Raw genomic sequence first — 16,512 nt, 5'->3', positions numbered from 1 at the left:
TGCAAGAGTCAACAGCAACAAACCCAGAGACATTCGGGGAGAGGTAAGGCACCCAAATACAGAAACATACACACACCTCTCCCTCACTCACACTTATAGATGCAAATTTAACATGGAGTCTTTATACTCTAAGTGTCACAGCATTGTCTTGTCCCACAGCATAACAGAGTGCTAATAAGCACACACTCTGAGATCAAACTCCCTGGCTACAGATCCTAAGTCCACTATTGACTGGCTGCATAAGCCTCATCTCTAGCATGAGGGTAATAACATATATCTCACGGGTGTTAATGATGGCTTAAAGTAATAATGTGCATAAGCATTTATCTTAATGAACAGAAAAAAATTAGCTATGACCAACCAAAGGTGGACCGTGTGCCTCTGAAGAAGAGAGGTAGGTGTTTTCTCTATATTACTGAAAAGCAGCAAAGTGAATACAGCGCATAACAAGGTTTATGGAGTGACATTGCCTGTTAATGTCTCACTGCCCTCTATCTACACTTGCGGAGCTCAGTGTACATTCAGAGACTCTAGAGGAATTTTTGGTATATACATCAGTATACATCACTGGTGGCATTTGAGCTTTGCCTGTTTTCTATTTTAATGTTAGCCAATTTGTTTAAATTTGCTCAGCCTGAGTCAAGTTATTAGCCCTCTGATGAAATGCACCCCACAACCCAAAGGCCTCCCAGATAGCATCGTTCTGCTTGGATAACTTCCTGCCAGGACCCACCCACATCCAAAGTTCCTGCTGTGTAGATCATGGTTTCCTTCCTCTCAGTCCTCTTTATTTCTCCCGTATATGTCCTCAGGCACACTGGGGTATTAAACAGACAAGATAATCTTGAGATGTAACCTATATATAAATCAGAAATAGTATGGGCGTGTAGTTCTGGATCTGCCATCAATTGTAGTTCTGCTTTTTAATTCTAACCCAGAGCTTGTTTTTAGTTGTTCTGGACTGGTAGAAAAGACATTTCTTCAGTTTGGTTCACAGATTCCCTCTTAGTCATAAAAATGTCAAGAGCCACTCTATTTGAAGCTACCCAAATGCCAACAAATGACTCCTCTGGGTTATACCCCTGATTTCTTCATACTAGACTTTTTTTTTTTTTTTTTTTTTTTTCTGAGATCCCTGCTATCCAAATAGTGCTTTACAGGAGACCTATGTGCCTCTACTTTTTGAATCTATCATTTTTCTTGAGGCTTTAAGTAATTACAGATCTTGCTCTGAAAACATCAATTTCTAGTGCTTCAGTTCTTTAATTTGGAGGGACCTGTGTTGCCAGGCCCTCATTTTGGAGTGCTAATCATCTGTTCTCAAACAAGAACACATATTACAGCTCAAATACGTTCCTCTCTGACTCTGCTCAGTCAGTGCTTTCAACTTGTGCATGACTAGGGAGAAAGGAAATCTTCTGCAAACTCCTTCAAGAATTCTCTTTAACCCTGGAAGCCTTCCATTTGGTCTGATACAAGTATGACCCTGTTGTAACTCTCCTTCTGTCAAAGAATTGCTGAGAATGTGGCTGTATGGACACTAGGCTAGAGGCTCCACAGTCTAGAAAGTTCAACTGGAAAGGTAAATCTGCTGCAAACTGGATCATAATTTGGTTTAAACATTAATGTCAACACATTTATTAGGCTGCTCACAGGCCTGCTCTCCTGTGCTGTCATTGTCCACTGAGTTACACGTGGTGTTTAACAGTTATGTCTCTTTCTAAGTGAGCTCATGATTCAGAATTTAAATTCACAGAAATGATTAAGTACGACATGAATTCATTTTACAGTGAAGCCCTAAACTTGAATGATTTTCACAGCGGATTGGAGCACCAGCCATATGGTCCACCAGCATTGTGTGCTAATGAATCTCAGCTACTGGCCAGCAACAGGCATTTATTGAGGGACTCTTGTCCCAGGCACTGGCCCAGGCCCTGCAAAGACCACACCCTCAAGGAGCCCACACTGAGTGGGGATGGCAGACAAATATGGCATCAGGGGCACATGTGAGAGCAGAGCAGCTGATGAGTCAGTGGAGACAGGCAGGGGCCAACTAGAAAGAGTTTTATCATACTAAAGAGCATATGGAGGAGATGAGGACCCCGTGAAGGATTTTAAGAAGCACACCTTAATAGTGGCTTATAAATAGTGCTTTCTCATCCATGTGGAAGATGGGGCAGAGGCATCTCCAGGCAGCAAGCCAGGTAGGAGGCAGTTGGGGTTAGTTCACTGAAGATGGGGTAAGAGCCCCAATGACGATCATCATAGTGAAGATGAAGTGGAAAGGGGACACACACATCATTTCAGATAATGAATGTTGTTAAGAAGTGGTGACCTTTTGAGTGTTGATATTAGGTCAGAAGAAGTCTAAATTGACTTCCAAGTTTCAGATTTGAGTGAGAAGGGCCTGGAACCACAAAAATTCTAGGAGATAATGTCAGAAAAACTCTTCTAGACACTGGCTTATGCAAAGTCTTCATGACCGAGAACCCAAAGGCAAATGCAACAAAAACAAAGATAAATAGATAGAACTAGATTAAATGAAACAGCTTTTCACAGCAAAAGAAATAATCAGCAGAGTTAACAGACAACCCACAGAGTGGGAGAAAATCTTTACAATGTATACATCTGACAACTAATTTCCAGAATATACAAAAAACTCAAACAAATCAGCAAGGAAAAAACAATTCCATCAAAAAGTGGGCAAGAACTTGAATAGACAGTTCTCAAAGGAAGATATACAAATGGCCAACAAGCATATGGAAAAATGCTCCACATCACTAATGATCAGGGAAATGCAAATCAAAACCACAATGTGATACCACCTTACTCCTGCAAGAATGGCCATAATCAAAAAATCCTATGTTCTCACTCATAAATGGGAGCTAAGCTATGAGAACGCAAAGACGTATGAATGATACAATGGACTTTGGGGACTTGTGGGAAAGGGTGGGGGCCAGGTGAGGAATAAGAGACTACACATTGGGTACTGTGTACACTGCTTGGGTGACGGATGCACCAAAATCTCAGAAATCATCACTAAAGAACTTGTTCGTATAACCAAACACCACCTGTTACCCAAAAATGTATTGAAATAAAAAAGAAGTTTCAAAAATAAGTAATTAGATATTGGGGTGGGTGGAAAACAGTATTAGATTTTGATTTTTGATATTACTAAGAATTTGATATAACTGTGAGACCTGTAACTTTATAGACAAATGGAAAAAGATAACCAAGTCCTGAAAGTTGCATGTGTGGAGTCACAATTACTGACCCCAAGTCATGGTAGAGATTTCTATTACCTAGGGAATGGCAAAAAGGGAAGATCTGAGAACAATGGTAATATTGGCATTGACATTTTAGTATTTCCCACAATAGGCACATACAAAGCATCAATTGATTAAAATCTATATTTTATACATGTATATTTTTGGGAAATGACACTAACTTCACATAAATTTTTTACTCACATAGAGTGAGGCTATGGGTAAATCATAGCTTTTATATAAAGTGAGGGATACTTGTAAAATATTCTTTCCTGAAGCTTCAACGCCTCTTAAATGGCTCCAATCAAAGGTCACAGTCTGGTTTTAAAACCAGGAGGCATATGCTATCTTCTATGGATTTTAGCACAAACTTCAGAGCTGCAGCCAAGGATGAGAGTGGCACTAGGAGGAACAGGACATTTATCCCTCCAGGTGGTCATATATTGTTGTTTTCATTTTGTCTTATCTTCTTGAAATAATCTCTTCTCTCTTTACGAGTTGACACATGGGGTGAAGTTTCCCTCATGTGTTAATATAATCTCTGAAGGAGTAGAGTTCCCTTTCATTCCGTTTTTATTAATTTGTTTCTCATAATTCCAGTGATGTGTTTGGGGTGGAAAAAAATTGAAGAGAGAAAAGAAAAAGAAGTACTAATAAAAAGCAGAATGCCCCCCAGCGGCAAGCTGGTGGCGTCCAGAGGTTGCAGATAATGGATTAGCTTTTACCTATTTCCATAGCAACAGCTTAGCTGCTCTTAAACACTTCTTTAAAAGCTTCTGATAAATGTATCCTGTGACCCTGAAAACTTTTCCATCTCCCTCCTGACTTTTTTCATCTTCCACCCCTCCTTTTCCCTTTTGCCCCACGAAAACATCAATTATTACCCATAACCTTGTAGCATTTGCTTGGTTTTCTGCAGACCTGCTTCCTTTAAGGGCCCAAGATAGATTTGGCAGTGGGAGACGGAGAACACTGCATGCTCTCCTTCCTCCCTTTGGCTCCCCTGTCTCTCTTTCCCCTCCCCTTCTTGCTTCTCTCTCCCTCTCACTCTTTTCTTCTTTGTCCTTTTTCTCTCTCCCCTTGCCTCTTTCTTTTTTTTTTTTAGTTTGCTCTTTCTCCCATTTCTCAAACTAAATATATATGGAAGTCATCATTCTATGGATCACTGATTGGAACTGAATTGAGGATTCCCAATCAAATAGTTGAAAATATTAACTGAGCACTTGCTGGTGGTCAGCCATGAGCTGTGCTCTGGTTGGGATAGGGGGTCACGTGAATGGAATATCATCAAGAGTCTAAAAGAGTGCCCTTGCCCATATCACCTACATAGAAATCAAGATTCTGGCTGAAAAAATTGAACACTCAACAATTATGCAATCATCAACATGATCAGGGTAAAGAATAGGTTAGGATTGTAAAGATGGGACTTTTGTTCCTGGCAGACACTACTATGGCATTTAGAATGATCACTTATGGTTAGATCAGCTGTGTTTGCATTTTAATCTGTTAAATGAGGAGAATACAATAACTAAAAAGGTAATATGAGAATACAAAACTCAAACAGGATCGTTCATATAGATGAACTTGTGTTCCACAGAGGTCAGCTTGTTGTTCTTGTTATTGGGTTAATATCCACAAGAAGATGACGATGAAGAAGAAGAAAGAAGAAGAGAAGGAGGAGGAGGGGAAGAGGAGGAGGGGAGGAGGAGAAGGTGAAGGCTAAGAAGAGGAGGAGGAGGAGGAGGAAGAGGAAGAGGAAGAAGGAGAAGGAGAAGAATAAAGAGAAGAAGAAGAGGAGGAGGAGGAGGAAGAAGAAGAAGAGGAGGAGGAGGAGAAAGAAAATCAGGATCCTCAAAAAAGTTTTTATGGGCCGGGCGCGGTGGCTCAAGCCTGTAATCCCAGCACTTTGGGAGGCTGAGGCGGGCGGATCACGAGGTCAGGAGATCGAGACCATCCTGGCTAACACGGTGAAACCCCGTCTCTACTAAAAATACAAAAAACTAGCCGGGCGCGGTGGCGGCGCCTGTGGTCCCAGCTCCTCGGGAGGCTGAGGCAGGAGAAGGGCGGGAACCCGGGAGGCGGAGCTTGCAGTGAGCTGAGATCACATCATTGCAGTCTTGCCTGGGCGAAAGAGCGAGACTCCGTCTCAAAAAAAAAAAAAAAAAAAAAGAAAAAAGAAAAAAAAAGAAAGTTTTTGTGGAGAAGGGGAAAACTGAAGCTGAGTATGAAGCGATGAAGGTCTAAATACGGGAAAGGGAGAAAGAACTCTCCTCTCAGGGAAGCAGAAAGAGGCTGGAACCCGTTCTTCACTGCATCTCCTCTAACTGCTCACAAGCCCCACACATAGTAGGGACCAAGTAACACCGCGTGTGGATGTGTGAGCATGTGTGTTTTCCTTTTTGTCTCATTTGTTGCACCAGATAGAAGACACTGTTTTTTCAAAAGACGAGTAAGTGGAGATTTTAAAATAAATTAAAGTACATTATCTGTAAATATCTCTAAAAGACCACAATATTGCGTCTTCTGCGGAGGTTTTTCTGACTCCACCCCTGTTAGTTTGCCCATCACCCTGGGTGTACTTATCACCTTCTCGTGCAAATAGTGCAACTCCGTGCGGGTGTTGAACCCTATTCGTCTTCATTACTTCAGTGCCTGGCAAAGTGCCTAGAATACAGGGGGGTGCTCAGTAGGTGTTTTTTGAATACAGACACAATTTAATGAGTGTCATGAATCAGGCAATGTTAACTAAGAAAGCTTTCTTGAAGAGGTGAACTTTGGAATGGATTATTAACAAAGGAAAGGATGGGATTCAAATAGGCATGGGAGCCATGTCCCTTCCTTGGACAGCCCACCAAAGATGTCATGGTAGCCCGGGCATCCTCGAGCATCCCATTTTCCAGAGCAGGGGGGTTGGGTGCCAGGGACGGCATCCTGTGACAAGACTTCACCGACAGAGTGAGACTTCTCTCTTTCCAACCACAGGCTTAATCAAGGAAGAAAGAAAACCAAGTCATAATATCCTAATTCTCAACGGAGTGTACAGAAATACCTCTTTCACTTAAATCTGAGGGCTGTGATACCTCTGCCTCCCTCTATGACTGAGGAGAAAGGACCTTGGAATCCACCACTGCCAATCGGCTCTGGGTACAAAATCTAAATTGGTTTCCGGCTCCCACGGACATAATCTGGCACTTTCCCTGAGCACTGTATTTAATAACAACAGTTGCAAAGGCAATAAAAGAGGTAAAAAATGGTATTGTTATTTTATTATTACTTTGTCTCCATTCTTTTCACAGATACCCAGTCAACTCCAGTAAGAATAAGGTTTTTTTGGTAATATCCTGCTCCATAAAATCAATTTCACACATAAAATCGGAAACTCATTTTCAGCCAGGAACACAGACCTAAGTACACATATATTTTGTGAGAAAGAGTCAGAACTCTCTTCCTTGTGGGTTTCAAGATGGTAAAATTCCAGGTTCAGGGTAGTTTAGAAGACAAAGTGGAGTTTAATATCCGCCTAGGAGAGTCCAGGCCCAACTAGAGTCACAGTTCTCTTTTCCCGCAGTACTTGGTGCAGGTAAGTGTAATATCAGGAGCAGGTTTGGAGAGGAAGTGGAGGCGGTAACAGCCATCACATAGCAGAGGTTACAGTGTGTACCAGGCCAGCCGAGGGTGGGTGTTCTGGAAGGAGAAACGGGCAGCCTCTCTGACCGCCTCTTAATTCAGTGGGAAACGTATGCTGTGAACTTTAAGTCTGTTTGCATGAATCGGAAGACCTGTTTTGCTCCCACATTCCTAGGAAGTTTCTGCAAGCTGCCAGAAGCTACTTGGTGAGCTGAGACTGCACACTCGCTCCTGTTTGTGTGACCTTGGGAAAGTGTCTTCTCTCCGGACCCCAATTTCCTCATTTGTAGGATGAGGAGGTTGTGTCATGCGGCAAATTCTAATGTCTCTTGTAGCTCTAAAATTTTATGATTCCATAATTAGAAGCAAACCTCCTGAATGTTTTGAAGATCTTTGGGTAGGCTTGCCATTCCAGCAGAAAAAAGTCAAGTAAGATAGACTCCTGTTTCTTATAAATGATCTTAAGTCCATTTTAGAATTAATATATTCTGGTTCCCTTACTATAAAGAACAATGATTTTTGGTTGGGCACAGTGGCTCACACTTGTGATCCCAACACGTTGGGAGGCAAAGGCAGGAGGATTGCTTGAGCCCAGAAGTTTGAGACCAGCCTCGGCAACATAGCAATATCCTGTCTCTACAATTTTTTTTTTTCTAAATTATCTGGGTGTGTTCATGCACACCTGTAGACCCTGCTATTTCAGAGGCTGAGGCAGGAGGATTACTTGAGCCCAGGAGGTCAAGGCTGCAGTGGACTGTGATCACACCACTTCACTCCAGCCTAGGTGACAGAAGGAGACCCAGTCTCAAAAAAAAAAAAAAAAAAAAAATCCAAAATATTTATTAAAACAAGAAATATTTTGATACAATCCTTTGAAGTTCTTTATACTCTCTTTGTAAAGAGATCATCCTTTGTTGATCTCACTTCACAAGTGCTCTGTGACACACAGGTGCAGAGTTCATGTTAAGATCACAAAAGCCATTATTTTTTCAGACCAGTGCTGCATGGGCCCAGACTTCTGATTAATAGTGAGCAGAATGGATGAGGGGGGCATGGTTGCTCACTATCTCATCCTCAGAAGTCTATGTGCCTTCATTCTTACCCTCCTTTCTTCAGGCTTGAGGGTTTGTCAAGCCATTCCAGAGACTGAAAAATCTCTAAAAATAAATCTAAATTAATTTAGCTTGGCTGGTTCCCCTTTGATATGGTTTGGCTATGACCCCCCCCCCCCAAATCTCATCTTGAATGGCAGCTCCCATAACTCCCACGTCTTGTGGGAGGGACCTGGTGGGAGATAATTGAATTATGGGAGCAGTTTCTCCCATATTGTTCTTGTGGTAGTGAATAAGTCTCACGGGATCTGATGGTTTTATAAGGAGAAACCCCTTTCACTTGGTTCTCATTCTCTCTCATCTGCTGCCATATTCTCATTCTCTCTCGTCTGCTGCCATGTAAGACGTGCCTTTTGCCTTCTGCCATGATTGCAAGGCCTCCCCAGCCATGTGGAACTGAGTCCATTAAACCTCTTTTTTTTATGGATCACCCAGTCTTGAGTCTGTCTTTATCAACAGCATGAAAACAGACTAATACACCCTTAATCAAAAACATTCATGTTTCTCTCTGAGAAATCTAACAGACTTAGCAGACATGATTTTCCCTTGTGGTTGCAGCATCCTTCCCCTGCTCTCTCAGAGGGAATCATGCTGGTCTTCATCATGCAGTGGTCCTGCCATTTTCCCATGGATCACTTGACATTACGGACTCTCTAAGGGTGCCTCCTAAGGACCTTTTAGGGAAGTGTTCTCATCAGAGAAAACGCCCCAAACAGAAACGTTCGGAAACTCTAAGTCTCAGATCTAGATCTGTCTAACCATAGAGTTAATTAAAACAAAACAAAACAAAAACAAAAAACAAAACAAAAACAACAACACAACACAAAACAAACAAACTTTACCCCATACTCATGGCTTTTATTTACTTCTTAGTTTCAGTGGATGCTATTTGCAATGGAAGAAAAGCTCTGTGACTTAATAACATAAACACATGGAAAGAACCTTCATAGGGTCCTCCTTTGTATTAGGCAAAGTCCTAAGCTAAGGCTCAGAACATTGGAAAGCCTAGTAAATTGCAAGCCTCAGTGTGAGAGTGAAAGCTCTGGCCTGGTAGACTGGAGACAGGACACCACGAGCTGAGACACCCCAACAGGTGGGGTGGTACCTGCAGAGCTGAGAGCGTCCCCACTGTCCTCAGCAAAGCTCACCCAGGCCAATTATTTTTGTGATCAGTCGCAGCTCTTCTGACAAAGGGAGGCTTTACAAAGGTGCTCAGGAGCTAGCTGGCTTCCGAACGTTTTGGCAAAAACTTGTTGGAAATGGTTTCATTTGCTCCTGCCCTGAGACCCATTCTGTCCCTGACAGACTTTGATTTGACACAGTGTGGAAGGGTAAATACCAGGCTTGTGCCAGGGGCTGAGGCCTTTAGGGTGACATGGGAGCCAACTAAAGATTTTGTCGTTTTGGCCTAGAGTCCGCACTCAAATTAAAACCAGATAAACTTTATAAACACAGTTTGATGACTGTGGAACAGCAGACTGACATGGGGTGAAGGAAATCGGAATTTGCCTGATAATTTGTCAGTCAGAGTGGAAGAGGGGAGCAGTTTCATCCTCATGTTTAATAATCTAAATCTCAGGTCTCAGCATGTTCTCCTTTGTTCTAACCTCTGCAGGCCCCAGGAATTTCCAGGTGGGCAGAGTATTTCCCAGAAAGGTCCCTGGCAGGCGGGCTTTCATTGACCAGCTCCCCATCACTCCTGGGGTTCAGCAAAGATGATAAGGGTACAACATTGGGAGAGAAGGGAAGGAGGCTTTGACTCATGGTTTCCAAATTAATATCTTTTCTCTTCTTATTTTGCATTCAAAACCAAACACAGTAGATCCAATTCAGCTTCAGGCACTTTCATCTGTGAAGTCAGATTGGCAGAGTTTGGAAAGGGAGAATATGGGGGAATCCAGGGAAAATGTAGAGGGATGCATTATTCATTCTGCATTATCAGATAATGAGATGTTCCAAATGAGTGAATCTTCTAGATAACTGAATCTTCCTTTCTAAACATTCATACTTCCTCTATATTTTAGAATATATTTATATATTTTGTTAAAAGTGCATTATAAGCATCTCTGCCTAGAATACCTGATTATAATTAACCATATCTTGCCTACTTACCCTGTTTTAAAGAGAAATTAATTTTATTTCTCTGCCTCCCAGAGATGCTCTCAGCTATGCCCTTCTGTGGCCTGGCAGTTCCAAGCTCTTTCTCCTGGTGTGCATGCACACTCTTCTTTGTGGGGGTCAGTTGTCGGTACACTGGGGCTGATAGCGTTCTCTCCCTTTCTTTTTCTAATCTTTTGAACACACCAACTTAGGAATAAATGGCTGTTTCCAGGGAAAGGCAAATAGCCATGCCTATTAAATCAGCAATGTTATTTCCTACATGATTCTAAGTCCAGATCCATAAGCCATGATTCTCCGTCTGTTAAGTGATGATGCTGCGCTTGGTACCTGGGATGATAAAAAGTGCCCTTGAGTGGTTGTCCCCCATTATGGGAGATGACTGATGCTTCCCATTTATCAGGGCTGTCATTTGGGTAAAGACCATAAGTTGAATTCATTGTGTGAAGCGCATCAACAGAGGAAAGCACAGGGTGGAGAATAAGAACAGTGTTCAATTTGGCCGTGCATGGTGGCTCACACGTGTAATCCCAGCACTTTGGGAGGCCGCGGTGGGTGGATCACGAGGTCAGGAGATCGAGACCATCCGGCTAACACAGTGAAACCCCATCTCTACTAAAAATACAAAAAATTAGCCGGGCGTGGTGGCGGGTGCCTGTAGTCCCAGCTACTCGGAGGCTGAGGCAGGAGAATGGCATGAACCCGGGAGGCAGAGCTTGCAGTGAGCAGAGATCGTGCCACTGCACTCCAGCCTGGGTGACAGAGCAAGACTCCATCTCAAAAAAATAATAATAATAAAATAAAATAAAAAGAATAGTGTTTAATTCAGTTTGACTAGAGAGGGTTCAGGAGGCTTTAGATAGGAAATGATACCTAAAAGGGGTTTAACAGGATGAATAGGAATTTTCTAAGTGGAAAGAAAAAAGATAAATATGTTCCAGACACAGGGAATAATAGCTATGTCCATAAGTTTAGGAATGCTAAAGGTTATCCCCATATGTCTCTGAGAAATAAACACATGGGTTGGGTGATGGTATTATTTGTTGCATTCAAAAAACTTCAAACAAAACAAACAACAACAACAAAACTTCTTGTTTCGTGAAAATAAAAGCAAGTGACTGAAGTTGCTACTCAGTACCAACCTACACATAAATATGGGGAACACTGGAGAAGGAAAGAGGGATCAACTCCGTAAAGGAAGAACATTTTCACTTTTCAGTGTCCTGTTTCTTTCTCTGGTGGCAAAGTCTGTCACACGAATGGAAGAGAGGTCTCGTGTATTGTCTTACCAGTCTTAACAAGGGTGCACCATGCTGCTCACTTTATTTATTGATTTATTTTAATAAAGTGGTTTTCAAAAGGTACTTCCCGAAACGGCAGCATCAGCATTACTTGGGAACATAGAAATGGAAATAACCTCATTGTTCAGTTCTCACCTATGAGTGAGAACATGCAGTATTTGGTTTTCTGTTCTTGCGATAGTTTGCCGAGAATGATGGTTTCCAGCTGCATCCATGTCCCTACAAAGGACACGAACTCATCCTTTTTTATGGCTGCATAGTATTCCATGGTGTATATGTGCCACATTTTCTTAATCCAGTCTGTCACTGATGGACATTTGGGTTGATTCCAAGTCTTTGCTATTGTGAATAGTGCCGCAATAAACATACGTGTGCATGTGTCTTTATAACAGCATGACTTATAATCCTTTGGGTATATCCCCAGTAATGGGATGGCTGGGTCAAATGGTATTTCTAGTTCTAGATCCTTGAGATTACTTGGACACAGGAAGGGGAACATCACACACCGGGTCCTATTGTGGGGAGGGGGAAGGTGGGAGGGATGGCATTAGGAGATATACCTAATGTAAATGACGAGTTTATGGGTACAGCACACCAACATGGCACATGTATACATATGTAACAGACCTGCATGTTGTGCACATGTACCCTGGAACTTAAAGTATAATAAAAAAAGAAAAGAAAAGAAATGGAAATAACCAGGCCCCACTAAAAACCTGCTAAAGTTAGAAACTGGGGCAGGGCCTTGTCATCTGTTTTTACAGCTCTTCTGGTGACTGAGATGCTCACTCATATTTGCGAACCAGCACTCTGACAACATAGAGAATGTGACCCAGACTCAGATGGAAACCCTGACAAATCAAAATCGGAATTGAGGAGAGCACAGACAAAGATATTTGTTGCCACTCTGTAACTGCCCAATGGGTTCACCTTGCCCACTGCCTAGACAGAGCCAATTTATCAAGACAGGGGAATTGCAATAGAGAAAGAGTAATTCACACAGAGCTGGCTGTGCAGGAAACCAGAGTTTTATTATTACTCAAATCGGTCTCCTCAGGCATTTGGGGATGAGGGTTTTTAAGGATGATTTGGTGGGTGGGAGAAGGCCAGTGAGTTGAGAGTGCTGGTAAGTTGGGTCAAAGATGAAATCACAGGGAATTAAAACTGTCTTTTTGCGCTGAGTCATTCCTGGGTGGAGGGGCCACAAGATCAGATGAGCCAGCTAATCAATCTGTGTGGTGCCAGCTGATCCATCAAATGCAGGGTCTGCAAAATATCTAAAGCACTGATCTTAAGAGCAATTTAGGGAGGGTCAGAATCTTGTAGCCTCCAGCTGTAAGACTCATAAACTGTAATTTCTAATCTTGTGGCTAATTTGTTAGTACTACAAAGGCAGTCTTGTCCCCAGGCAAGAAGGGGATTTGCCCTGGGAAAGGCCTGTTATCATCTTTGTTTTCAACTATAAATTATAAACTAAGCCCCTCCCCAAGTTAGTTCAGCCTATGCCCAGGCATGGACGAGGACAGCTTGGAGGTTAGAAGCCAGATGGAGTTGCTTAGGTTAGATCTCTTTCACTGTCTCAGTTACAATTTTCCAATGGTGGTTTCAACTCCACCTTATTTCCTAATTCTAGCGTACATGGTCTGGCTGACCAACCACAGCAGGGCACAGGCAGCTTCTTAGGGAGACCTCATGTTGCTGAGGTGGCCTTGGTTCTGAAAGTTCAAGACAGGGGAATTGCAATAGGGAAAGAGTAACTCACACAGAACTTTATTTTGTGTTTCACTGAGAAAGGGCCTATCTCTCTGGAAGGCTCAGGGTAAGGCACTTCCAGGAAACAGACACGGAAATTCAGTGGTGCTTTACTGATTCGTAAATGAGCCAGATTCACTGCATGATAGCCCAGGAGTTCCTCCATTGGTCCATCTCCTTCCCATCCAAAGTCTAAATCGAAAAATAAATTTTAACTAGAAAGTAGCAGAATTCAGGCAAAGGGGACATCATGGTCCTGTTCAAATGTTTCCTAGCATCCACATATTATGGCATAATCCACCCAGTTCACAAATATTCTTTTAGTCATAGAAACCAGGCAGATGGAGTGTAGAGTTGGGGACTTGGGTTCCTCTGGCAGTAGTGGGTGAAAACCATTCCTTCCTCTTCTCAGACACATGCTCTGTGCTTCCAGATAGATTCCCTACTAACAGACGGAGGCAGGCTTTATTAGAGATGCCCTCTCAGGCCATTCTTGTGTTGCTATATAGAAATGCCCGAGACTTGGTAATTTATAGAGAAAAGAAGTTTAGTTGGTTGATGGTTCTGCAGGCTGTACAGGGAGTATGGCACTGACATTGCTTGCTTTTTGGGGAGATCTCAGAGAGCTTTTACTCATGGTGGAAGGCAAAGCCAGAGCACTTCACATGGCCAGAGGAGGAGCAAGAGAGAGACAGAGAGGGGTCACTCACTTTTGAACAGTGAGATCTCATGAGAACTCACTCACTATCATGAGGAGAGCACCGAGGGGATGGTGCTAAACCATTCATGAGAAATCCACCCCCATGATCCAGTCACCGCCCACCAGGCCCCACCTCCAACACCGGGGATTACAATTCAACATGAGATTTGGGCAGGGACAAATATATACACTATTATCACCCCCTTAATGTCACAGATTACATTAGTTTCGGATCTTAATTGTCCCTGGGAGCCATGTGTGTGTATAAGGTGAGTTTGTGTTTATATGATCTCAGCAGTCATGTTACTGGAAAGAGCTCCTGATCCAAACCCCAAAGGAGGGTTCTCGGACTTCATGCCAGAAAGAATTCAGGACAAGTACACAGAGTAACATGAAAGTGAAACAGCTATGTTGTTTGGGGTATATACCCTGGGGTTCATTATCGAGCACCAGGAAAATTTAGGACACGGACACACAGGAGGTATTTAGGAGAAAGGGGTCTCTGAGGGGAAAGGACCAGCAGGTGGCAAAGGCGCCAAATTTTATAGTCAGGTTGGAGGAGGTGGGGTCTGGTTTACATAGGGCCCACAGACTGGTTCCATCAGGTATGATACTTACATAGCACATGGGGAAGGCTGGCCACCACACCCTAACCTTATTATGCAAATAGTTTTTCTAGTTAATTGGCGCCATCTTGTCTGCTGCTTACAGTACAGGCCGCTGCCCAAAGAGAAGGGAAGATGGCGCCGCCATCTTGAACGTGTGTAGTCTACTTCCCGCCCCATTCACTCCTACAAGCTCCCAGCTTGCTTGTCTGTGTCTGAAGCTCGACTTTACAGGCTACTCTTTGTTAGAAAATGATTTGGGGCCGCTTTTCATGAAAAAGAAAAGCCTTCCCAAGGACTCCCATACCCTCGCTATCTGCCTAAGTAATTTCTTCTTAACTCCTGTATCGAAAGTAAGTGTATTACGAATGTAAAGGAATAAAAGAGTGGCCACTCCCTTGGCAGAGCAGCAGCATGGGATGCTCGACTGAATATACTTATAGTTATTTCTTGATTATATGCTAAACAAGGGGTGGATTATTCATGAGTTTTCTTAAAAAGTGGTGAGGATTTCCTGGAACTGAGGGTTTCTCCCCCTTTTATACCACATAGGGTAACTTCCTGACATTGCTGTAGCATTTGTAAATTACCGAGGCTCTGGCCAGAGTGTCTTTTAGCATGTTAATGCATTATAATTAGTGTATAATGAGCAGTGATGATGACCAGAGGTCACTTTCATCACCATCTTGGTTTTGGTGAGTTTTGGCCTGCTTCTTTACCACATCCTGTTTTATCGCTGGGATCTTTATGAACTGCGTCTTAGGACCTCTTATCTCATCCTGTGACTAAGAATGCCTCACCTCCTGGGAATGCAGCCCAGCAGGTCTCCACCACATTTTACCCAGCCCACCTTCAAGATGGAGTCACTCTGGTTCCAATCCTCTGACAATCCTGGGTGGCATTTATTGATCAAGTTCATGGGAATGAGGATAATATTGTCGCTTTGTATAAAATTTACATATATTGTATAATATGTCTGTGTTTCAGTTACTTTAGCCATTACATGAAGGAGAGGGTTGAAGATGGAGAGAGGGAAAGAAAAGGAGAAAGTGACGTGGTTACAGATATGTCAAGGAGGCACCAATCTGTCACCATGAGAGATGCTTATAAGCTTTAGCTTGAATTTAACTTGAGTCCAGCCTTCAAGTAGTTCACTTGTTTTTTGGGAGTTAGGTGTCTCTCCCAAACCAAGAGATCCTCTGCTGTCTCTTCACTCTTTAACATTTTAAGGGAATGGGGTAGAGGAGAGTTTATTCCTCACTGGCTCTGCTCTGTTGTCATTGTGCTAATAATATTGTTATTTTATATGAGAGTATTAACATTTACTTGTTGTCTTATCTTTTAAATGCCACTTAATTGAGAGGGAAATGAGCAGATGACTGAAAGTGAGCTGTGGTGGAAAAGAGTAAAACCCCTGCCCTAGCCCATCCTCCTAGGGCCAGGAGGGTCCCCATTATCTCCATTCTCTTTTGTGCTGGGGCAGCTATAGGGGGGGCAGGTGCCAGGGAGAACGGGAATTCTGTACACATTTCTAAGCTAGGGCAAACTCTTCAAAATTTCCACTTTCCTTTCCGCCCTACTTCCATTACAGCCTACTTTCTTCTTCTAGTCTTTTTAGTCCCATTATCCTTTTACTCTCTGCACCCAGCCCACCAAGCTCCTATGCCTTCCCCAGGAAAGCTTGCTGGCTCATAAGTCTTGATCAGTGTTGGAGAGGGAAGGATGAGATAACCGTTCTGAGTCTCCACAGACACACACAGCCCGTTTATAATCTCAACTCTCTTTGCTTTGAATCCTCCCAAATGCTGTTTCTGCTTCAGGCACTCTCTGTAGTACAGTGTCTAACTATAAAGAGCTTTCATCGCCTTGAGAAGGACCTCAGCAGCTACCAGGTCTAAGCTCTCAGTTTTACACCCTTAGGAGAAGTGAAATCCATTGGGAATTAATCTTGCATTGTTGGAGAGCTCCTTTGGGTCTCCCTCCTTCACTTTCCACCAATGCACGCTGCTTGACACTGTCACCAGTAATGCA

General features: G+C 42.8%; 1 protein-coding gene and 1 pseudogene across 7 annotated transcripts in view; both read left to right on the top strand.

Annotated features, from left to right (window-relative positions):
• Nucleotides 1–16,512, top strand: part of OPCML (opioid binding protein/cell adhesion molecule like) — a 1,153,441-nt gene that overhangs the window by 1,000,126 nt on the left and 136,803 nt on the right. The window lies entirely within an intron of this gene.
• LOC126934984 (60S ribosomal protein L37-like) overlaps nucleotides 6,160–16,512 on the top strand; it is an 843,215-nt pseudogene continuing 832,862 nt past the window's right edge.

Source organism: Macaca thibetana, chromosome 14 (genome assembly GCF_024542745.1).
Source record: "Macaca thibetana thibetana isolate TM-01 chromosome 14, ASM2454274v1, whole genome shotgun sequence".
In the NCBI taxonomy this organism is placed as follows: domain Eukaryota; kingdom Metazoa; phylum Chordata; class Mammalia; order Primates; family Cercopithecidae; genus Macaca; species Macaca thibetana.
This window is presented reverse-complemented; position numbering and strand designations above follow the sequence as displayed.